The 25,143-nt window shown below is 39.3% G+C and overlaps 1 protein-coding gene across 2 annotated transcripts in view; it reads left to right on the plus strand.

Moving 5' to 3' along the window:
* The window catches only part of LOC126072186 (zinc finger protein 699-like), a 317,390-nt gene that overhangs the window by 23,088 nt on the left and 269,159 nt on the right, over positions 1-25,143 (plus strand). For both annotated transcript variants that reach the window (XM_049876965.1, XM_049876966.1), the window contains exon 2: positions 4,414-4,661. The gene's annotated coding sequence lies outside the window, so the exon portion shown is untranslated. The remainder of the gene's footprint in view (positions 1-4,413; positions 4,662-25,143) is intronic.

Below are 25,143 nucleotides of genomic sequence, written 5' to 3' on the forward strand. Positions count from 1 at the left end.
TTTTCAAAGAAGCAGCTTTTGGCTTTGTTAATTCTTTCAATTGTTTTTCTGTTCTCTCACTCATTTAGTTCAGCTCTAATTTTTATTATCTGTTTTCTTCTGGTGCGTGATGGATTCTTTTGTTGCTCGCTTTCTATTTGTTCAAGTTGTAGGGACAGTTCTCTGATTTTGGCTCTTTCTTCTTTACGTATGTATGCATTTATCAATACAAATTGACTTCTGAGCATTGCTTTTGCTGTGTCCCAGAGGTTTTGATAGGAAGTGTTTTCATTCTCGTTGCATCCTATGAATTTCTTTATTCCCTCCTTAATGTCTTCTATAACCCAGTCTTTTTTGAGCAGGGTATTGTTCAGTTTCCAAGCATTTGATTTCTTTTCCCTGATTTTTCTGTTATTGATTTCCAGTTTTATGGTCTTGTGGTCTGAGAAGATGCTTTGTAATATTTCAATGTTTCGGATTCTGCAAAGGTTTGTTTTATGACCTAATATGTGGTCTACTCTAGAGAATGTTCCATGTGCGCTAGAAAAAAAAGTATACTTTGCAGCTGTTGGGTGGAGTGTTCTGTATAAGTGAATGAGGTCAAGTTGGTTGATTGTAGCAATTAGGTCTTCCGTGTCTCTGTTGAGCTTCTTACTGGAAGTCCTGTCCTTCTCCGAAAGTGGTGTGTTGAATTCTCCTACTGTAATTGTGGAGGTGTCTATCTCACTTTTCAGTTCTGTTAAAGTTTGTTTTATGTACCTTGCAGCCCTGTCATTGGGTGCATAAATACTTAATATGGTTATATCTTCCTGGTCAGTTGTCTCTTTAAACATTATGTAGTGTCCTTCTTTATCCTTTGTGGTCGATTTAACGTTAAAGTCTATTTTGTCAGAAATTAATATTGCTACTCCTGCTCTTTTTCGCTTGTTGTTTGCTTGATGTATTTTTTTCCATCTTTTGAGTTTTAGTTTGTTTGTGTCTCTAAGTCTAAGGTGTGTCTTTTGTAGGCAGCATGTAGACAGATCATGTTTCTTTATCTAGTCAGAGAGTCTCTGTCCCTTTATTGGTGCATTTAGTCCATTTACGTCCAGCGTTAGGTATAGATAAATATGTGTTTAGTCCTGTCATTTTGATGCCTTTTTGTGTGTGTTGTTGACAATTTCTTTTTTCCACTTACTTTTTTGTGCTGAGACGTTTTTCTTTGTAAATTGTGTGTTCCTCATTTTCATAGTAGTTGAATTTATGTTTGCTGGGTCATTATGTTTTTCTTGGTTTTTATTTTGAGTTATGGAATTGTTATACCTCTTTGTGGTTACCTTAATATTTTTTTATTCTAATATTTACCCCTATTTTTCTAAGTAAAAACCTAACTTGTATTGCCCTATATCGCCTTGTTTTCCTCTCCATATGGCAGTTCTGTGCCTCTTGTGTTTAGTCCCTCTTTTTGATTATTGTGATCTTTTACATATTGACTTCAGTGATTCCCTGTTTTGAGCATTTTTTTCTTTTTTTTTCCAATTAATCTTAATTTGTTTTTGTGATTTCCCTATTTGAGTTGATATCAGGATGTTCTGTGACCTCGTGTTGTGCTGGTATCTGATATTGATTTTCTGACCAAACAATTTCCTTTAGTATTTCTTGTAGCTTTGGTTTGGTTTTTGCAAATTCTCTAAGCTTGTGTTTATGTGTAAATGTTTTAATTTCACCTTCATATTTGAGAGAGAGTTTTGCTGGATATATGATCGTTGGCTGGCAGTTTTTCTCCTTCAGTGCTCTGTATATGTCGTCCCATTGCCTTATTGACTGTATGGTTTCTGCTGAGTAGTCTGAACTTATTCTTATTGATTCTCCTTTGTAGGAGACCTTTCTTTTCTCCCTGGCTGCTTTTCAAATTTTCTCTTTATCTTTGGTTTTGGAAAGTTTGATGATAATATGTCTTGGTGATTTTCTTTTGGAATCAGTCTTATATGGGGTTTGATGAGCACCTTGGATAGATAATCCTTTCGTCTTTCATGATGTCAGAGAAGTTTTTTGCCAACAGATCTTCAACTATTCTCTCTGTATTTTCTGTTATCCCTCCCTGTTCTGAAACGCCTGTCACACGCAAGTTATTCTTCTTGGTAGAATCCCACGGGATTCTTAGGGTTTCTTCATTTTTTCAAATTCTTTTATCTGATTTTTCTTCAACTATATTGGTGTCAATTCCCGTATCCTCCAGGTCCCCCACTCTGCATTCCAGTTGCTCGATTCTGCTTTTCTGACTTCCTGTTGAGTTGTCTAATTCTGTAATTTTACTGTTAATCTTTTAGATTTCTGAATGCTGTCTCTCTGTGGATTCTTGCAGTTTATTAATTTTTCCACTATGTTCTTGAATAATCTTTTTGATTTCTTTAACTGTTTTATCAGTTTGTTCCTTGGCTTTTTCTGCAGTTTGCCTTATTTCATTTATGACATCATCCCTGATATCTTGAAGCATTCTGTAGGTTAGTTTTTTATATTCTGTATCTGGCAATTCCAGGATTGTATCTTCATTTGGGAAAGAGTTTGATTCTTTAATTTTGGGAGTTGTAGAAGCAATCATGGTATATTTCTTTATGTGGTTTGATATCGACTGCTGTCTCCGAGCTATCTATACGATATTGTAATGATTTACTTTATATTTGCTCACTTAGTCTTATCTTGTTTTGTTTCTTTTCATTGTACGTAGATGGGCTACTAGATTGGGCTGTTTTGATTGTTGTAGCCCTTGAATCACTTATGTCCTATTACCAGCTGGTTTGGGCTGTTACCAGATATATAAGCCTAAGAGTCCATTCACTATTCTTTAGTAGAATCTGATTTTGGGTCACCAAGTGTGTGGTGCAGACTGTCATCTATCCACCTAGAGGAGTAGTGGTGATAGTTGTGTGCACCAGATTCTAGTAACAGCAGGGGGTCACACTCCGTGGGGGTGGGCAGGATGCTGACAGGGTTCCCGCCAGTGCCAGTAAGGTAGATGTGTCTCTATTCCTAAAGCACTTTGGTGGGTGGGCTCTGCAGCTGTACTTCAGGTACCCAATGCATGTACCTCTACAGATTGGTAGGTGTTACCATCCTCAGACCCCTAAGGCAGAAGGCTAGGTGGTCTGGGGGGAGCTTCAGCCCTCAGTTCCCCGTTGTGGGTCAGTGAGGGCTCTTTTTAATACTCAGAGATATCAGACCTGGGAAACTTGTCTTTCCAGTAATCCGCTAAAACAATTACAATCAGATCCCTATCAGAATTGCCTTTGCATTATAATAGCCACCTTGTTCCCTGTAGGGATGAAAGCCCAAGACCGTGGATCTCATATACTTGGCTGGAGCTGGTTCTGTATTTTTAGTCCAGTTTTGGGAAGTCAGGGAAGGAGTTTTGGTCCCTGGGTTTTTTGTAGCTGCTTCTCTCAGGGCGGGAGAATGGGTTAGGAAAAGACAAAAAACAAACAAACAAACCGCATAGCACTTCACTCTCTGGCCTAGGAAATTCCAACGTTAATGAAGCCACCTGGGAAGGGGAGGGTAGGGATCAGATAGATAGGAGAGAGTAGCACCCAGGAATATAGACAAAGTTACTTATCTTGCTTGGTGATGACTGTTTTATCTGAGATTCCCGAGGGGTGTGTAGCCTGTGTGCGTTGGCTGGATCGAGATTGCCCCCAAGGGTCAGGCCCATGTCCTGTGCTTGTGCTGTGTCAGAAGCCGTGGTCAGTTCCTCCGCTCCCAGTCCAAAGCCCAGTGCCAAGGGTCCCTGGTTGGGATGCCGCACTCCAGGCTTCAAAACCAGTTGCTGCCTCCCAGTGACTTCTCCTCCTGTCAGCTGCGTCGCTGTGCTGTCTGCATGCACTGGCTGGGCGTCCCCCGAGGTCACTTCAGGAGGCTAGGGCTGCGTCCAGTGTTTGCGCCGTCTCAGGATGCCGTGCTCAGCTCCCCTATGCCCAGTCCTAAGCCCAGCGCCAAGGTTTTCTGACTGGGACGCTGGCTCCCGGCTCCGAGAACAGTCTCTGCTTCCCCGTGGTTGCTTGTTCTCTCTTTAGCCGCGTCAGTGTGCAGCGTGGTTGCATTGGCTGAGTCTCTGTCACTGAGGTCAACTCTTTAGATCTGTGTTCGATGGTCAGGGTTCATAGATTGTCATGTATGTGATCGATTCACTTCTTTTTCCGAGTCTTTGTTGCAAGAGGGATCCGAGGTAGCTTCTACCTAGTCAGCCATCTTGGCCCCGCCTCCATTACCTTTGCTTTTACTGGCTTGTGTTTCCCTATTTTGGAGCCCTGGTAGCACAGTGGTTAAAGCGCTTGGCTATTAAACAAAAGTTTAGTGGTTTGAACCAGCACAGCTCTGTGGGAGCCCGGGAGGAAGCCAGAAACCTGTTACTTCCTGCTTACTCAACACTGTTTCCTCTCCATCCTTGTTCTATTTCAGGTGTCAAGTGTGGTACAGGGAGAACCAGTACAGTCCAGGCAGTTGGGCGCTTACGGTGACCGTCCTGCACATCTGTTAATCACAAGTACAATTTTAACTTCTCTGATTAGTGTGTGGACCAAACATTATTCATCTGCTTCCAGATTGCCCGGTGCCCTGCTTCCACTTACATTGCTCTTACTGACGTGGGTTCTTGGGCTAAGAGTCAACGTTCTCTCAAAACTTCTAGAAGTCGGAGCAAGGAAATGGTGAGTTCTACAGGGAAATGAATTATTCTTACCATGAGTTATCTGAGGCTTGATATGAATTGTTGGGGGACCAGCTGCGTGCTGTAGGACTGTGGTTCCTCAATAAAGAAAAAAGGTGACAGAGGAAGCCAAGGACTGAGTCCTAGGAGGACTGAGTCATAGCACCCCGCTCCACTGTCACTGGGCTGTTCCTCTGTACCTATGTGGCTTTTTAAAATTGGATGCCTGGGATGACCTTCCCTATATGACTCTCAGAACTGGCACCATGGGGCATTAACATCCTCACCTTGGGCCTTGGAGCTGTGTATTGAATGACAGAGTATTCTGACCAGAGCCTGAATATGGAGTAGCTTTAGCTGTGGAGGCTGAAACCTGGCCTTCCAGAGCCATCCTTATCCCATCTCTCTTAGCAGTTTTCTTGAATTCCCCCAGCACTGGAGCATGTTCTGTGCAGTTCTAAAACTATAACTCTACCTCTTAAACTGTGTTATGGGTTAGGAAAGGGGGAAGAGAGTTCATGGGTGAAGGCCCTGACTGCTTATGGTGTTCTCCGTGGTGGTCGTGCTCTCCTAATAATACTGAAGGTATGAACCTGGGGATAGTGAGCTCACCTGGAACCTGTGTGGGATCTGCAGACCATTGTTCCTCATGCTCCCCACCCAAATGGGGAAGGCTTTTGCCTTGAGGCTTGCGGGTGTATGGAAAGCATGAACTCCCAATCTAGGTCCTTGTCCCCTGACCTGTTCCTAGAGCTGGTGTTTAATCCCTATATTATTTAACTGTTCTTCATAGCCTGGAATTACAATCTAAAATTAAAGTGTTCTCTTTTGCTAGAGAAGCTCAAATATGAGATGTATGTATTTAAGTTCTTGAGTTTATAGTTTCCACTGGAAGAAAATTTCTAGATCATTTGGTGTGTTTCTACTGAGAACTTTTCAATCTAATGGATATAAACTTCTCAAACACAGAGGAGGCTATTTTAACTGATGTAAAAGTTACTCTAAAATGTACTTAAATCTTGAGATGGATCTTAAAGACTTCAGTTACATTTAACTAGTCACGGCAGAACCTCTAACGTGTTACATATTTTAGCAACCTTCTCCTGGCTAAGATAAAATGCATTTACAGACTCTGATATCCCTGGTTACTGTGTTTATAAAAGAGAGCTCTTAATTTATACTTTTGTGATATGTATTAGTGTATTAGAGAATTTAACAGCAGTTGGGTCCTATACGATTAAATGGTTTTATTATGAACATGAATTCCAAGTAAAAACTTATGTTTAAAAGTACAATATTTTTTTTAAATATAGTTTACTGAAATTACATTTTTCCCATTGATAGTACATTTGAAGTTTGAAACTCAATATGATTTTAAAAATATAGCTTATTAAGACTTGTTCGTACTCTTGTCCTCACCCATGCCATCCCTCTTCCCCCAGCTTCCTTTAAATAACCATCTTTGTTAGTGTCTGAAGCATCTTGCCAGTGTTTATGTATAAGGAAGCAGATAGAATTTTATTTCTCTTAGTTTGTTACACAAAAGATAGCATGGGATTTACACTTGTTTTTTAATGACCAAATTATCCTGGTGATCTTTTCACAACACTGTATACCAAAAGTCAAAACCAAACCCACTGCTGTCAAGTCTATTCCAACTCATAGCGACCCTATAGGACAGAGTAGAATGGCCCCATAGAGTTTCCAAGGAGCGCCTGGCAGATTCGAACTGCCAACCTCTTGGCTAGCAGCCATAGTACTTAACCACTACGCCACCAGGGTTTCCTTAACAGAATATAGAGACCTTAAATCTAAACTCTTACAAAACTTCAGAATACTGTATACGATTGACCTTAGTTTTTTTCTTGTTTTTAACTGTATGGCCATGAATGGACACTTGAATTGTACCCATTATTTTGCTTTTACAACACTTGTTCCAGTGAATATAAATGTAAATTTCTAAGATCCAGGTTATCAATAGTTTAGGTATAAAAGCCCTTCTGAACTGCTATTGTTAGGTGCCCGTAGCAACCCTGTGTAACACAGAACTAAATACTGTTGGGTCCTTTGCCATCCTAACAGTGATTGCGGCGTTTGAGCCTGTTGTTGCAGCCACTGTGTCAGTCCATCTTATCAAGGGTCTTCCTCTTTTTTGCTGAACCTCTGCATTACTACCTTACTGCCTCTTATTTCTTAACTTCTCCAAGGACTGGTCCCTCCTGATTACATGTCCAAAAGTATGCAAGGTGAAGTCTCGCTATTCTCTCTTCCAAAGAGCACTCTGGCTATATTTCTTCCAAGACAGACTTGTTTGTTCTTAGAAAAGGGGGAAACCACAAAATTACCTTAAGCCAACAGGGCTGTAATTCCCTCCAGTCCTATGAAGACTGAGAGAAGTGAGGAAGCTGGAGAAGAAACATTTGAAGGTAGCAGAGGGTGGCTTATGAGGCTTAAGGAAAGAAGCCGTCTCCATAACATCAAAGTGCAAGGTGAAGTAGCAAGTTGTGATGTAGAAGCTGCAGCACGTTATCCATAAAATCTAACTAGGGTAATTGATGAAGGTGGCTGCAGTAGAGAGCAGATTTTCAGTGTAGACAAAACAGCCTTATTTTGAAAGAAGATGCCATCTAGGACTTTCGTTGCTAAAGAGAAGCCAATGCCTGGCTTCTATGTGTCAAAGGATAAGCTGACTCTCTTGTTAGGGTCAAGCTGGTGGCTTTAAGTGGAAGCTAATGCTCTTTTACCATTTTGAAAATGCTAGAGCCCTTCCGAGTTAAGCTAAAGCTACTTGCGCGTATACTCTTTTAGGTAACAGAAGTGCCTAGATGACAGCACATGTGTTTTCAGAATGGCTGAATATTTTAAGCCCACTGTTGAGACATACTGCTCAGAAGAAAAGATCCCTTTCAAAACATTATTGCTCATTGAGAGCGGTGACTCAAGACCTCTGAGGCAGATGGACAAAGAGATTAATGTGTCTTTCATGCCTGCCAACACAGCATCCATTCTGCAGCCCATGGATGAAGGAGTAATTTTGACTTTCAGGTCTTATTATTCAAAAAATATATTTTGTGAGGCTGTAGCTGTCCTAGATAGTAGTGATTCCTCTGAAAGATCTGGGCAAAGTAAATTAAAAATCTTCTGGAAAGGATTCAGTATTCTAGATGTCATTAAGAACATTCGTGATTTGTGGGAGGATGTCAAAATATCCACATGAACAGGAATTTGGAAGAAGTTGATTTCAGCCGTCATGAATGATTTTGAGGGGTTCAAGATTTCACTGAAGGAAGTTACTGCAGATGTGGTGGAAATAGCAAGAGAACTAGAATTAGAAGTGGAGCCTGTCGATGTGACTGAATTGCTCCAATCTCATGGTAAAATTTTAACAGATGCAGAGCTGCTTTTTATGGGTGAGCAAATAAAGTAGTTTCTTGAGATGGAATCTACTCATGGTGAAGACTCGATGAACATTTTTGAAATGACAGCGAAGGGTTTAGAATGTTAAATAAACATTTGCGAATTAACAATGCTTCCATGTATAATTTGATGACACTAATTATGTTCATCATGTTGTGCAGTCATTACAAAATGGGAATTATAACCTCTTCTCAGTCAGCAAGCACAAGGACATGCTATTGTTTCTATAGAGGTAGTTATCTTTGTTGTCTTATTACATTAGACTGTTTATGTGTTGAATTTATGTTTGTTGAAGGGAACAGGCACTAAATAATTGGTGTAAAATTGAATGAGGTCTCAAAATTTGAGACTTTTGGGGAGATCTGGGTTCTTGTGTTTCCTGTCTCTTCCCTGAGGTTTTTTTTTTTGCCTGTCCCTATGCAAGAGACAGAGGATGACGAGTAATTTTTTTTTTTTTTAAATAGGTGACTGACATGTACAAATCACTAATTCTCCAAGAGATTATTCTTTTTTCAGCATATGGACCTGCCAGCTCTTGATCTCCTAGATTTGTTCAAGAAAATATGGCCAGCTCAGGGCTGTGGATTATCAGCTTGTTTATGTGGGCCCCTGGTCCTCCCAGGGCTGTGATGGACACAAGGAAACACTGCCATTCTACAGCGTTTCCCAAGTGTTAATACCTCATCTTTCCTTTACCCTGTGGTTTATGTTTTGTTAAGTGTTCTTGTGGGTCTTAATGGACGGAGGTGAAGTTGTTGAGAAAGGAGTGATGATCTGAATTAGCTCATTTCTCTGATTCCCGTATGTTTTCTAACTGTTCTAGACCATAAACAGAGGGGAGTAAGACTGCAGTTTGTCACAAACTGTAAAGAGATTACTTCAATGTGTTGGAAGTCTATGTGACAGAGTGTAATCAGTAAGGAGGTGAATGTAGTTAGTGTAAGGACAAGGCTGATGGTTATAGCCTAGGGTATACCTTGTAGAATACAGAACCTTGTGTCAAATCCCTATGAATGCTCAGTTCCCCGGAACAGTGAGCCTCAACTTTCATTCTTGTACACACTAGAATATATGGTACTTTGCTGATCCAGAATGTGTGGGATGTTTTAGGACTCGGTGGTCATTGAGGATGTGGCTGTGGTCTTTAGCCAGGAAGAGTGGGCTTTGCTGGATCTTGCTCAGAGGAAGCTCTACAGGGATGTAATGATGGAAACCTTCAGAAACCTGGCCTCTGTGGGTAAGATTGGTATCATTTTTAAAAAAAAATTTAATCATTCAGTGAACAAAAATATTTTACTCATTGAGTTTGCTCCAGTATTTGGGCTAAGGAATGGGATTAAATTGTTAAAGTAAAACAGGGTCCTTGTTGTATAGAGCTCACAAATCCTGGCTTCCCCATGAACATATAGCTCTATGTGTTAAAGTAAGTTTTCATCTCTCCTGTGTTTAAAGGCTTTGAAGCTGTTTAAGTGTGGTAAGTGTAATATTGGCTCCAGGGGTCACTTTGGGCCTCTGAGAGATCTGTTTTTTGGGGCCTTGTAGAGAGGTTTACTGTGTTTAATACTAAGTTTAACATGATTGTTTTGCTGCAGAGCTGCTCACACCTACCCGTCTTCAGAGACCCTGAAGAGCAAAGTATTGGCTCAGTGTCATTGAAATGTTCACTGCTCTGCATTGTCTTCCCTCATGATATTCATTTCTCTGTGAGCGCCATGTCAACTATACCCATATGGTTTGCTGGAGAAGCAAGGACAGTGGAGATAGGACTCATCCAGGGCTACTTTATTGGGAAGCATGAGGATAGCAAGTAGTTTTTGAAGGATCAGCCCTGGAAGGAGGGAATTACATTTGCATTAATCAGCTAGAAAAAGTCTTTTGGGTTGAGGACACAATGTTACAGATATATGAGCTTACCTTCCTGACTTTAGCAGTCCTTTTACACCTGGGTTATGGAGTCTTTTTTCCATTTTTTAATATAACATGTGTATTGTGTCCAATATCTTTCTAGTTAGCTCTACTAAGTACACCCATTTTTGTCACCATCACTGTCAATCCTCATGGATGCATTTCCTAGCAAATTGTTTAACCATTGTCAAAGTGGTGAAATAACAAAATGTTTGTTCGTAGCAGCCGTTCTATTTTTCTAATAATTCCCTTCCTTTTTGTTTTACATTGTGAACCTCAACTTGAATTATTGGGTCAGTCTCTCAAAACCTTAATGATGGAGAGATATTATTCAGTGAACATGTAATGGTGCAATTCATGAAGAAAAACACCTGGTCCTCCATATTAGGAGAAGTGTCTAAATTGTATGGCAGTAAAGATCAGCATAAAATCTGGAAGAGACATTTGAGGTGAGTGTTGTCCTATAGGGTCCCGATGAGTCAGAATTGACTTGACAGTAACGGGTTTGGTTTTGGTCGATCAGGCGATAGAAAACAGTATCTCAGGAGAAAGTCCTAAGGCGTCCTGACTTTTTATATATATACATATATATATAAAAATATATGTATGTATGTATACATATATACATAGATATGTTTATACATATAATATATATACATAATGCTTGGTAAAGCAGGGGGTCACCGAAAATCAGGAAGACACTCAAGGGGATGGATTGATACAGTGACTGCAACAACTGGCTCAAACATTGCAATGAGTGGGAGCATGGCACAGGACCAGGCAACATTTCATTCTGTTGTACATGGGGTCTCTGTGAGGCAGAATCGACTCAACAGCACCCATCAACAATATATATAAACTCATCTGTAGAATTACGTGTCCTGAGAATTTTCGCAATATAGCATTTTCATAAATTTGAGTTCGATATTAAGTTCTTGAATCAGTTTTTACTTGGACACAATTATCAGAATGCCACATATTTTAGAAAAACAGTGACAGTAATGGTAGTATTTCTGCTAGATGATTTAATGTATGAAACATGAGATAAGTCAGGGCAAAAACTGTATACTTTCACTGTGTTCCTTAATGGAGCAATGAGAAAAATTGATTTCCAACAGCAAGTTGCCTATTTTTAACAGGAGTCGTACAGTAGAGAACCTATGTGAAAGCAGTAAAGGCAACCTGTATGGGAAAACCTTCAGCTGGATTCCAAATCAAACTGTGCTAAAGAGAAATCCTCGAGAAGTAAATCCTTTTGAATGCTGTGAGTGTGGAAAAACTTTCATGGATCACTTGTCACATAATTATCATGCCAGATCTCACACTGAATGCAATACCTGTCAGTCTAAGGAATGTGAAGAAGTATGCAATTGTCCCTCTCATGTAACCACTCCTATGAGAACTCGTGCTGGAAAGAAATCCCGTAAATGTAAGGTATGTGGGAAAGTCTTAATTTGTATCTCAACCCTTCAGAATTCTGTGACAGCACTCACTGGTGAGAAACAATATGAATGTAGCAAATGTGGGAAAGATTTGTGTAGTTTTTCATCCCTTTGGACACATGTGAGAGGTCATAGGCATAAATGTAAAGAATGTTGTCAGACCGTTAATCATCCTTCACCCCTCATTTTACATAAAAAATTTCATAATAGAGATAAGCCTTGTGAATGTAATGAATGTGGAAAAGCATTTAGTGAGGCCTCATCCTTTTCTCAACATATAAGAGCTAACAATGGAGAGAGGCCTTATGAATGTAAGGAGTGTGGGAAAGCCTTTAGTCAAGCCTCATCCCTTAGTCAACATACAAGGGTTCACACTGGAGTGAGGCCGTATAAATGCAAGGAATGTGGGAAAGCATTTACGTGTTCCTCGTACCTCACTAAACATGTAAGAATTCACAGTGGAGAGAGGCCATTTGAGTGTAAGCAATGTGGAAAAACATTTTGTTATTCCTATCACCTATCTGAACACATAAGAATTCACAGTGGAGAGAAACCTTATAAATGTAATCAGTGTGGGAAAGCCTTCAATCAGTCATCACACCTCACTGTACATACAAGAATTCACAGTGGAGAGAGGCCTTATGAATGTAAGGAATGTGGGAAAGGCTTTAGTTGTTCCTCAGTCCTCACTACCCATATAAGAACTCACACTGGAGAGAGGCCCTATAAATGTAAGGAATGTGGGAAAGCATATAGGCAAGTCTCACACTTCATGAAACATAGAAGAACAGCTCATACTGAAGAGAGGCCTTTTGAATGTAAGGAATGTGGGAAAGCATTTAGTGATTCCTCAAACCTCCCAACACATATAAAAACTCACAGTGTACAGAGACCTTATGATTGTAAGGAATGTGGGAAAACTTTTACTCTTTCCTCCTATCTCTTTCAACACATAAGAATTCACAGTGGAGAGAGGCCTTTTGAATGTAAGGAATGTGGAAAAACATTTAGTTATTCCTCACACCTCGCTAGACATATAACAAGTCACAGTGGAGAAAGACCTTATGAATGTAAGGAATGTGGGAAAACCTTTACTCGTTCCTCCTATCTCTCTGAACACATAAAAATGCACCGTGGAGAGAGGCCTTTTAAATGTAAGCAGTGTGGGAAAACTTTTAGTTATTCCTCACAATTCACTAGACATATAACAACTCACAGTGGAGAAAGACCTTATGTATGTAAGGAATGTGGGAAATTCTTTATTCATTCCTCTCGTCTCACTAGACATATAACAATTCACAGTGGAGAAAGACCTTTGAATATAAGGAATGTGGGAAAACCTTTAGTCATTCCTCCTAGCTCTCTGAACACATAAGAACTCCCAACAGAAAGACTATTCTGTGTCAAAACTGGGGTGTTTCATTCTTACTGCTATAATTTCAAACAGCAAATTGTCAAACATCTGTGATTAAGAACAAAGTTTCTCAGTGCATAAGAAAGCAATACAAACTCAAAGAAGGGGTCATTAGAGCTACTCTGTGCCTTTGGGAGAAGTAACAGTTGTAACTCCTGTGCTGTCCTCATCAGTGTTTATTAATTTCTTAGTCTAAGCTAAATTTTACCTTAAAGTCTTTAGTTATTACAAATAAGGCTGTGGGGAATAGCTTTGAACAAATCTGATTTTATACTCCTTAATGTTTTATTGATGTTATTTTGCATACAATAAAATATATCGATCTTGTATTTGATGTAAGGGTGGTTTGTTTCCCTATTTATCCCATTTCCTTCCATTCTTTCCTATAAGAAGTTTAACTATTTTACCCTTTATAATCAGTAAGTTTCTTACAGGAGAATACTTTGAGAAAGCAAATATTCTGTTTCTCATGGTACTTTGGTCTGCTAATTTAGTACTCAGTGATAATTATTACCTTTGAGTATTCTCACTGTGGCGATTACTGAATTGTATTTTCTGTTCCAATCATTTCTTCTGTTTTTCTTTCCTCTTGGAAAGTTGAAAACCGTAGTGGTGTGGTTAAGATGTATGGCTGCTAACCCCAAGTTTGGCAGTTTGAATCCACCAAGCACTCCTTGGAAACTTTAGGGAGGCAGTTCTGCTCTTTCCTGTTGGGTCGCTCTGTGTTGGAATCAACTTGATGGCAATTAATTTGGTTTGTTTTTCTTATTGGAATGTTAACTGTTTTACCCTTTATACTTTGAGACTACAAACATTCTGTTTCTTTATGGTACTTTGGCCTACTAATTTTAGTACCCATTGATAATTATTACCTATGAGTATTCTTACTGTGTTATTTACCAGCTGTTTTTTCTGTTCCGATCATTTCTTCTATGTTTATTGATTGGCATTCTGCAAGGAATAGCTTTCCCTTCTCTCCCCTTTATTTATCAAATTATTTATACAAGTATAGGCTAATCCATAGTATTTTTTTTTTCTCTTTTTTTCTAACTCAAATTATCACAGATTGGTTCTTAGGAGTTCCCTTGAGTAGATCCCGGTGCCCTACTGGTGCAGTGGTTCAGCGTTTAGCTGCTAACCAAAAGGTTGGCAGTTGGAATCCACTGGCCACTCTCTGGAAATCGTGGGGGGCAGTTCTACTGTTCCTTACAGGGTTGCAATGAATCAGAATCAACTTGACAGCAATAGGTTGCACTTTTTTTTTTAAGTAGGTTCCTTTATTTTTTGGTGTGTTGTTTTTGATAGGTGCCATTGAGTCAGTTCTGACTCTAGCAACCCTGTGTACCACAGAACGAAACACTGCCTAGTCCTGTGACGTCCTCACAATCGTTGTTCTGCTGGAGCCCATCGTTGTAGCCACTGTTGATCCATTGGTTGAGGGTCTTCCTCTTTTTTGCTGACCCTTGTCTTTAACAGACATGATGTCCTTCTCCAGGGACTGATCCCTCCTAATAACACATCCAGAGTATGTGAGACATAGTCTAGCTGTCCTTGCTACTAAGGATTATTCCGCTTGCACGGTTTTCAAGACAGATTTTTTTCTTCTTTGGTATACTCAATATTCTTCGCCAACACCATAAATAAGATATCAGTTCTTCGATCTTCCTTATTTATCATCCAGTGTTCACATTCATATGAGATGATTGAAAACACCATGGCTTGGGTCATGCTCACCTTAGCCTTAAAGGTGACAACTTTGCTTTTCAAGACTTCAGAGAAAGAGGTCTTTTGCAGCAGATTTGTACAATGCAACACATTTTCTGATTTCTTGACTGCTGTTTCCGTGGGTGTTGATTGTGGAGCCAAGTAAAATGAAATCCTTGACAACGTCAATGTTTTCTCCATTTATCATGATACGGCTTATTGCTGCAGTTGTGATGATTTTTGTTTTCTTTAGGTTGAGATGTAATGTATACTAAAGGCTATGGTCTTTGCTCTTTAAGTGCTTCAAGTCCTCTTCACTTCATCAAGCTAGGTTTCGTCATCTGTGGAACACAGGGCGTTAATGAGTCTTCCTCCGATCCTTTTTTTTTTAAATTGTACTTTAAGTGAAAGTTTACAATTCAAGTCAGTTTCTCGTACAGAAACTTATACACACGTTGTTATGTGACCCTAGTTGCTCTCCCTGCAATGTGAGAGCACACTCCTTCTCTCCCCTGTATTTCTCATGTCCATTCAGCCAGCTCTTGTCTCCTTAAACCTTCTCATCTCACCCCTGGACAGGAGCTACCCACATAGCCTCATATGTCTATTTGAGGTAAACAGTACACTATTCACCTGTATCGTTTTATGTCTTATAGTACAGTCTAATCTTTGAAGAATTGGCTTCGAGAATGGTTTTAGTTTTCAGATAACAGAGAGTCCGGAGGCCGTGATCTCTGGGGTCCCCCCAGTCTCAGTTGGACCATTAAGTCTGGTCTTTTTACTAGCATTTGAGGTCTGCGTTCCACTTTTCTCCTGTTTCATTAGGAATTCTCTGTTGTGCTCCCTGTTAGGACAATCATTGGTGGTAGCTGGGCACCATCTAGTTCTTTCGGTCTACAGCTGATGGAATCTTTGGTTTATGTGGCCCTTTTTTGCTTGTGTCTTTGATGTTCTTCATTTTCCCTTACTCCAGGTGATTTGAGACTAATTGATACATCTTAGATGGCCATGTGCTAGCTTTTAAGACCCCAGACACCACTCACCAAAGTGGAATGCAGAATGTTTTCTGAATACACTGTTTCGTCAGTTGTTTCGTCGGTTTCTCCCTGAAACCATGGTCCCCAGACACCCTGCCCCCTGCTACTCTGTCCGTTGAAGAGGTTGTATTCAAGGAACTTCTTATCTGTTGGATTAGTCCAGTTCTGCTGACTTCCCCTGTGTTGTGTGTTGTCCTTCCCTTCATCTAAAATAATTCTTGTTTACTATGTAATTAGTAAATACCCCTCTCCCTCCCTCTCTCCCCACCCTTTGTAACCATCAAAGCACGTTTTCTTTTGTGTTTAAACTTTTTCTTGAGTTCTTATTTTAGGGGTTTTATACAGTATTTGTCCTTTTGCAACTGACAAATTTCACTAAGCATAATGCTGTCTAAAATCCTCAATGTTATGAGATATTTCACAGATTCATTGTTATTCTTTATCATTGAGTAGTATTCCATTGTGTTTCCGTTGTGTGATTATACCATAATTTGTTTATCCATTCATTCATTGAAGGGACCTTGGTCGTTTCGATCTTTTTACTAATGTAAACAGTACCGCAGTGAACAGGGGTGTGGATATATCTATTCGTGTGAAGGCTACTATTTCTCTGAGATATATTCCAATGAGTGGGGTTGCTGGATCATATTGTAGTTCTATTTCTAGCTTTCTAAGGAAGTGCCAAATTGGTTTCCACAGTGGTTGTACCATTTTAAATTCCCACCAGCAGTGTATAAGTATTCCAATCTCTGCAATGCCTCTCTAATATTTATTATGTTGTGTTTTTTGGATTAATGCCAGCCTTGTTAGGGTGAGATGGTATCTCAGTGTAGTTTTGATTTGCATTTCTCTAATAGCTTATGATCATGAGCATTTCCTCATGTTTCTGTTAGCCACCTGAGTGCCTTCTTTGGTGAAGTGTCTGTTCATATCCTTTGCCCAATTTTTAATTGGGTTATGTGTGCTTTTTTGTTGAGGTTTTGCGGTATCTTGTAGATTTTAGAGATCAGATACTGATTGGATTTCTCATAACCAAAAATTTTTTCCGAATCTGTAGGTCGTCTTTTTTTCCTCTTTTGGTGACATCTTTGGATAAGCATTAAGTATTTGATTTTTTAGGAGCTCCTAGTTGTCTAGTTTGTCTTCTGGCATTTGTGCACTGTTAGTAATGTTTTGTATACTGTTTATGCCATGTATTAGGGCTCCTAGCATTGTCCCTATTTTTTCTTCCATGATCTTAATTGTTTCAGGTTTTATATTTAGGTCTTTGGAAACCCTGGTGGCGTGGTGGTTAATTGCTGTGGCTGCTTACCAAAGGGTCGGCAGTTCGAATCCACCAGATGCTCCTTGGAAACTCTATGGGGGCAGTTCTACTCTGTCTTATAGGGTCACTATGAGTCAGAATCAGTTCGATGGCACTGGGCTTGGTTTTGGTTTATTTAGGTCTTTGATCCATTTTGAGTTAATTTTTGTGCATGGTGTGAAGTATGGGTCTTGTTTCATTTTTTTGCAGATGGATATCCAGCTATGGGAGCACCATTTGTTAAACAGACTGTGTTTTCCCCATTTAACGGACTTTGGGCCTTTGCAAATATCAGGTACTCATAGGTGGATGAATTTATGTTTGGATTCTCAGTCGGTTCCACTGGTCTGTGTATCTTTTTTTGTACCAGTACTGGGCTGTTTTTACTACTGTGGTGGTATAATAGGTTCTGAAATCAAGTAGTGTGAGGCCTCCCACTTTGTTCTTTTCCAGTGATGCTTCTTTGAGGCCTCTTCCCTTTCCATATGAAGTTGGTTATATGTTTTTCCATCTCATTAAAAAATGACATTGTAATTGGGATTGGGCTTGGTTGGTATATGTAGATCTCTTTGAGTAAAATAGACATTTTCACAATGTTGGATCTTCCTATCCATGAGCAAGGTATGTATGTTTTTCCACTTAAGTAGGTCTCTTTTCGTTTCTTGCAGTAGCATCTTGTAGTTTTCTTTGTATAAGTCTTTTATGTCTCTAGTTAGTTTATTCTTAAGTATTTTATGTTCTTGGGGGCTATTGTAAATGGTACTGATTTAGTGATTTCTTTTTCAGTGTTCTCTCTTTTGGTGTAGAGGTATCCAACTGATTTTTGTTCACCTTGTATCCTGAGACTGCTGAGCTCTTCTATTAGTTTCAGTAGTTTTCTTGAGAATTCTGTAGGGTTTTCTGTGGATAAGATGCCCTGTATGTCTTCATCTAGCCTCATTGCTCTGGTTAGGACCTCCAACACAATGTTGAATAAGAGTGGTGATAAAGGGCTTCCTTGTGTGGTTTCCGTTCTCAAGGGAATGCTTTCAGACTCTGCATTTAGGATGATGTTGGCTGTTGGCTTTGTGTAAATGCCCTTTATTATGTTGAGCAATTTCCTTTCTATTCCTATTTTGCTGAGAGTTTTTATCATAAATGTGTATTGGAGTTTCTCAAATGCTTTTTCTGCATCAATTGATAAGATCATGTGGTTCTTTTGTTTTATTTATGTGATGGACTACATTGACTGGTTTTCAAATGTTGAGCCATGCCTGCATAAAAAATACCTGGCATGAATCCCACTTGGTCATGGTGATTTTTTTTTTTTTTTTTTTGATATGTTGTTGAATTCTGTTGGCTAGAATTTTGTTGAGGATTTTTGCATCTAAGTTCATGAGGGATATTGGTCTGTAATTTTCTTTTTTATGGTGTCTTTATCTGGTTTTGGTATACGGGTTATGCTCACTTCATAGAATGAGTTTGGGAGTGTTGCATCTTTTTATATGCTCTGAAATACTGTTAGTAATAGTGGTGTTAACTCTTTAATTTTAGTTTGGTAGAATTCTCCAGTGAAGCCATAAGGGCCAGGGCTTTTCTTTGTTGGAAGTTTTCTGATTACCTTTTCAATCTCATCTTTTGTTACAGGTTTGTTTAGTTGTTCTACCTCTGTTTCTGTTATTTTAGTTAGGTGGTGTGTTTCTAGAAATTTGTCCATTTTTTCTAGGTTTTCAAATTTGTTATACTATGGTTTTTCATACTATTCTTTTATGACTGTTTTCATTTAGTTGGGTCTATATTGTCTATCTCATTTCTTTTTTGGGTTATTTGCTTCCTCTCCTGTTTTTTTTTGTCAGTGTGGTCAGTAGCTTATCGATTTTAATGATTTCTTTTTAAGATAATTTTTGTTGTGCTTTAAGTGAAAGTTTACAAATCAAGTCAGTCTCTCACACAAAAACCCATATACACCTTGCTACACACTCCCAGTTACTCTCCCCTAATGAGACAGCTTGCTCTCTCCCTCCACCCTCTCTTCTCGTGTCCTTTTCACCAGCTTCTAACCCTCTCCACCCTCTCATCTCCCCTCCAGGCAGGAGATGCCAACGTAGTCTCAAGTGTCCACCTAATCCAAGAAGCTCACTCCTCACCAGCATCCCTCTCCAACCCATTGTCCAGTTCAATCCATGTCTGAAGAGTTGGCTTCGGGAATGGTTCCTGTCCTGGGCCAACAGAAGGTCTGGGGGCCATGACCACTGGGGTCCTTCTAGTCTCAGTCAGACCATTAAATCTGGTCTTATGAGAATTTGGGGTCTGCATCCCACTGCTCTCCTGCTCCCTCAGGGGTTCTCTGTTGTGTTCCCTGTTAGGGCAGTCATTGGTTGTAGCCGGGCACCATCTAGTTCTTTTGGTCTCAGGATGATGTAGTCGCTGGTTCATGTGGCCCTTTCTGTCTCTTGGGCTCAAAATCACCTTGTATCCTTGGTGTCCTTCATTCTGCTTTGATCCAGGTGGGTTGAGACCAATTGGTGCATCTTAGATGGCTGCTTGCTAGTGTTTAAGACCCCAGATGCCACTCTTCAAACTGGGATGCAGAATGTTTTGTTAATAGATTTTATTATGCCAGTTGACTTAGATGTCCCCTGAGACCATGGCCCCCAGACCCCTGCCCCTTCTATGCTGGCCTTTGAAGCATTCAGTTTATGCAGCAAACTTCTTTGCTTTTGTATTAGTTCAGTTGTGCTGACCTCCCCTGTATTGTGTGCTGTCTTTCCCATCACCTAAAGTAGTTCTTATCTATTATCTAATTAGCGAATACCCCTCTCCCACTCTCCCTCCCCACCCCTCTTGTAACCACAAAGAAATGTTTTCTTCTCAGTTTAAACCATTTCTCAAGTTTTTATAATAGTGGTCTTATATGATATTTGTCCTTTTGCAAAAGATTAATTTCACTCAGCATCATGCCTTCCAGGTTCCTCCATGTTATGAAATGTTTCAGATTCCTCACTGTTCTTTATCGATGCGTAGTATTCCATTGCGTGAATATACCATAATTTACTTATCCATTCATCTGTTGATGGGCACCTTGGTTGCTTCCATGTTTTTGCTATTGTAAACAGTGATGCAGTAAACATGGGTGTGCATATATCTGTTCGTGTAAAGGCTCTTATTTCTCTAGGATATATTCCAAGGAGTGGGATTGCTGGATCGTATGGTAGTTCTATTTCTAACTTTTTAAGGAAGCGCCAAATCGATTTCCAAAGTGGTTGTACCATATGACATTCCCACCAGCAGTGTAGAAGTGTTCCAGTCTCTCCACAGCCTCTCCAACATTTATTATTTTGTGTTTTTTGGATTAATGCCAGCCTTGTTGGAGTGAGATGAAATCTCATTGTAATTTTGATCTGCATTTCTCTAATGCCTAATGATTGTGAACATTTCCTCATATATCTATCTGTTAGCTACCCTGAATGTCTTCTTTAGTGAAGTGTCTATTTATATTTTTTGCCCATTTTTGAATTGGGTTATTTGTCTTTTTGCAGTTGAGTTTTTGCAGTATCATGTAGATTTTAGAGATCAGGTGCTGATCAGAAATGTCATAGCTAAAAACTTTTTCCCAGTCTGTAGGTAGTCTTTTTACTCTTTTGGTGAAGTCTTTGGATGAGCATAAGTGCTTGATTTTTAGGAGCTCCCAGTTATCTAGTTTTTCTTCTATGTTCTTTATAATGTTTTCTATACTGTTTATGCCATGTATTAGGGCTCCTAACATTGTCCCTATTTTTTCTCCCATGATCTTTATCGCTTTAGATTTTATATTTAGGTCTTTGATCCATTTTGAGTTAGTTTTTGTGCATGGAGTGAGGTATGGGTCTTGTTTCATTTTTATGCAGATGGATATCCAGTTATGCCAGCACCATTTGTTAGAAAGACTGTCTTTTCCCCATTTAACTGTTTTGGGGCCTTTCTCAAATATCAACTGCTCATATGTGGATGGTTTTATATCTGGATTCTCAATTCTGTTCCATTGGTCCACGTATCTGTTACTGTACCAGTACCAGGCTGTTTTGACTACTGTGGCGGTATAATACGTCCTAAAATCAGGTAAAGTAAGGCCTCCCACTTTGTTCTTCATTTTCAGTAATGCCTTATTTATCCGGGGCCTCTTTCCCTTCCATATGAAATTGGTGATTTGTTTCTCCGTCTCATTAACGAATGTCCTTGGATTTGGATCAGAATTGCATTTAAATGTATAGATCACTTTTGGTAGAATAGACATTTTTATAATGTTAAGTCTTCCTATCTACGAGCAAGGTATATTTTTCCACTTACGTAAGTCTTTTTTGGTTTCTTGCAGAAGTTTAATGTAGTTTTCTTTGTATAAGTCTTTTACATCTCTGGTAAGATTTATTCCTAAGTATTTTATCTTCTTGGGGGCTACTGTAAATGGCATTGATTTGGTGATTTCCTCTTTGATGTTCATTTTGTTGGTGTAGAGGAATCCAGCTGATTTTTGTATGTTTATCTTGTATCCTGATAATCTGCTCAGCTCTTCTAGTATTTTTCTGGAGGATTCCTTAGGGTTTTCTGTGTATAAGATCATGTCATCTGCAAGTAGAGATACTTTTAGTTCTACCTTGCCAATCTGGATGCCCTTTATTTCTTTATCTAGCCTAATTGCTCTGGCTAGGACTTCCAGCACAATGTTGAATAAGAGTGGTGATAAAGGGCATCCTTGTCTGGTTCCTGATCTCATTGGGAATGTTTTGAGGCTCTCTCCATTTAGGGTGATGTTGGCTGTTGGCTTTGTATAAATGTCCTTTATTATGTTGAGAAATTTTCTTTCTATTCCTATTTTGCTGAGAGTTTTTATCATGAACGGGTGTTGAACTTTGTCAAATGCCTTTTCTGCATCAATTGATAAAATCATGTGATTCTCGTCTTTTGTTTTAGTTACGTGGTGGATTACATTAATTGTTTTTCTAATTTTGAACCATCGATGCATACCTCGTATGAATCCCACTTGGTCATGGTGAATTATTTTTTGGGTATGTTGTTGAATTATATTGGCTAGAATTTTGTTGAGAACTTTTGCATCTACATTCATGAGGGATATACGTCTGTAATTTTCTTTTCTTGTGGTGACTTCACCTGGTTTTGGTATCAGGGATATGGTGGCTTCATAGAATGAGTTTGGTAATATTCTGTCCTTTTCTATGCTCTGAAATACCTTTAGTAGTAGTGGTGTTAACTCTTCCGTGAAAGTTTGGTAGAACTCTGCAGTGAAGCCTTCCAGACCAGGGCTTTTTTTGTTGGGAGTTTTTTGATTACCTTTTCAATCTGTTCTTTTGTTATAAGTTTATTTGGTTGTTCTACCTCTGTTTCTGTTAGTTTAGGTAGGTCATGTGTTTCTAGAAATTTGTCAATTTCTTCTAGGTTTTCAAATTTGTTATACTACGGTTTTTCATACTATCCTTTTATGACTATTTTCATTTATTTGGGTCTAGGGTTGGGTTATTTTGATATCGTCTATCTCAGTTTTTTTTTCGGGTTATTTGCTTTCTCTCCTGTTTTTTTTTTTGTTAGTATGGTCAGTAGCTTATCGATTTTATTGATTTTTTTTCAGTGAATCAGCTTTTTGGTCTTCTTCACTCTTTGAGTTGTTTTTGTATTCTCTGTTTCATTTAATTCTGCTTTAATTTTTATTATGTGCTTTCTTCTTGTGCCTGAGGGTTTCTTTTGGTGTTCTCTTTCTATTTTCGGAAGTTCTGGGGTCAATTATTTGATACTGGCCCTTTTTTCTTTTTAGATGTGTGCTTTTATTGGTATAAATTGACCTTTGAGCGCTGCTTTTTGTTGTGTCCCAAATGTTCAGGTAGAATGTGTTTTCATTCTCATTTTATTCTATGAATTTCTTTATTCTGTAACCCAGTAATTTTTGCACAAAGTGTTGTTTCTTTTCCATGTGTTTGATTTTTTTTTCTTGCTTTTTCTGTTACTGATTTCTACTTTTATGGCCTTACGGTCAGAAAAAGATGCTTTGCAATATTTTGATGTTTTGAATTCTGTTAAGGCTTGCTTTATGACCTAGTACGTGGTCTATTCTGTAGAATGTTCCGTGTGCTTTGGGAGAGAAAGTGTGCTTGGATGCAGTTGGGTGGAGTGTTCTGTACCTGTCTGCGAGATCAAATTGGTTGATTGTGGCATTTAGATCTTATGTGTCTTTATTGAGCTTCTTTCTGAATGTTCTGTCCTTCACTAAAAGTGGTGTTTTGAAGTCTCCTACTATTATTGTGGAGCTGTCTCTGTTTTCAGTGCTATTAGAGTTCGTTTCATGTATTTTGGAGCCCTGTCGTTGGATGTGTACGTATTTATTATGGTTATATCTGCCTGGTATGTTGTTGTTCTTATTACGTGCTGTCAAGTTGGTTCCGACTCATAGCGACCCTGTGCACAACAGAATGAAACACTACCCGGTCCTGTGCCATCCTTACAATCATTGTTATGCTTGAGCTCATTGTTGCAGCCACTGTGTCAATCCACCTTGTTCGGGTCTTCCTCTTTTCCACTGACCCTGTACTCTGCCAAGCATGATGTCCTTCTCCTGGGACTGATGCCTCCTGACAACATGTCCAAAGTATGTAAGACACAGTCTCGCCATCCCTCGTGCCTCTAAGGAGCATTCTGGCCGCTCTTCTTCCAAGACACGTTTGTTAGTTTTTTTGGCAGTCCATAGTATATTCAATATTCTTTGCCAACACCGCAATTCAAAGGCGTCAATTCTTCTCTGGTCTTCCTTATTGATTGTCCAGCTTTCACATGCATATGATGTGATTGAAAATACCATGGCTTGGGACAGGTGCACCTTAGTCTTCATGGTGACATCTTTGCTCTTCAGCACTTTGAAGAGGTCCTTTGTAGCAGATTTGCCCAATGCAGTGCTTCTTTTGATTACGTGACTGCTACTGCCATGGCTGTTGATTGTGGATCCAAGTAAAATGAAATTCTTGACATCTTCAATCTTTTCTCCATTTATTATGATGTTGCTCATAGGTCCAGTTGTGAGGATTTTTGTTTTCCTTATGTTGAGGTGTAATCCATACGGAAGGCTGTGGTCTTTGATTTCATTAGTAAGTGCTTCAAGTCTTTTTTACTTTCAGCAAGCAAGGTTGTGTCATCTGCATAACGCAGGTTGTTAATGAGTCCTCCTCCAATCCTGATGCCCTGTTCTTCTTCATATAGCCCAGCTTCTCGTATTGTTTGTTTAGCATACAGATTAAATAGGTATGGTGAAAGAATACAACCCTGATGCACACCTTTCCTGACCTTAAATCAATCAGTGTCCCCTTCTTCTATCAGAACATCTGCCTCTTGATCTATGTGAAGGTTCCTCATGAGCACAATTAAGTGTTCTGGAATTCCTGTTCTTCACAGTGTTATCCATAATTTGTTATGATCCACAGTCGATTGCCTTTGCATAGTCAATAAAACACAGGTAAACATCCTTCTGGTATTCTCTGCTTTCAGCCAGGATCCATCTGACATCAGCAATGATATCCCTGGTTCCACGTCCTCTTTTGAAACCAGCCTGAATTTCTGGCAGTTCCCTGTTGATACACTGCTGCAGCCGTGTTTGAATGATCTTCAGCAAAAATTTTTTTTTGCATGTGACATTAATGATATTGTTCTATAATTTCCAGGTTCTGTTGGATCATCTTGCTTGAGAATAGGCATAAATATGGATCTCTTCCAGTCAGTTGGCCAGGAAGCTGTCTTCCATATTTCTTGGCATAGACAAGTGAGTACCTCCAGCACTGCATCTGTTTGTTGAAACATTTCAATTGATATTCCATCAATTCCTGGAGCCTTGTTTTTTGCCAATGCCTTCAGAGCAGCTTGGACTTCTTCCTTCAGTACCATCAGTTCCTGATCATATGACACCTCTTGAAATGGTTGAATATTGACTAATTCTTTTTGGTATAGTGACTCTGTGTATTCCTTCCATTTTCTTTTGATGCTTGCTGCATCATTTAATATTTTCCGCATGGAATCCTTCACTATTGCAACTCGAGGCTTGAATTTTTTCTTCAGTTGTTTCAGCTTGAGAAACGCCAAGCTTGTTCTTCCCTTTTAGTTTTCCATCTCCAGCTCTTTGCACATGTCACTATAATACTTTATTTTGTCTTCTCTAGAGGCCCTTTGAAATCTTCTGTTCAGTTCTTTTACTTCATGAGTTTTTCTTTTTGCTTTAGCCACTTGACTCTCAAGAGCAAGTTTCAGAGTCTCCT

Source organism: Elephas maximus, chromosome 3, assembly GCF_024166365.1.
Source record: "Elephas maximus indicus isolate mEleMax1 chromosome 3, mEleMax1 primary haplotype, whole genome shotgun sequence".
Lineage (NCBI taxonomy): Eukaryota > Metazoa > Chordata > Mammalia > Proboscidea > Elephantidae > Elephas > Elephas maximus.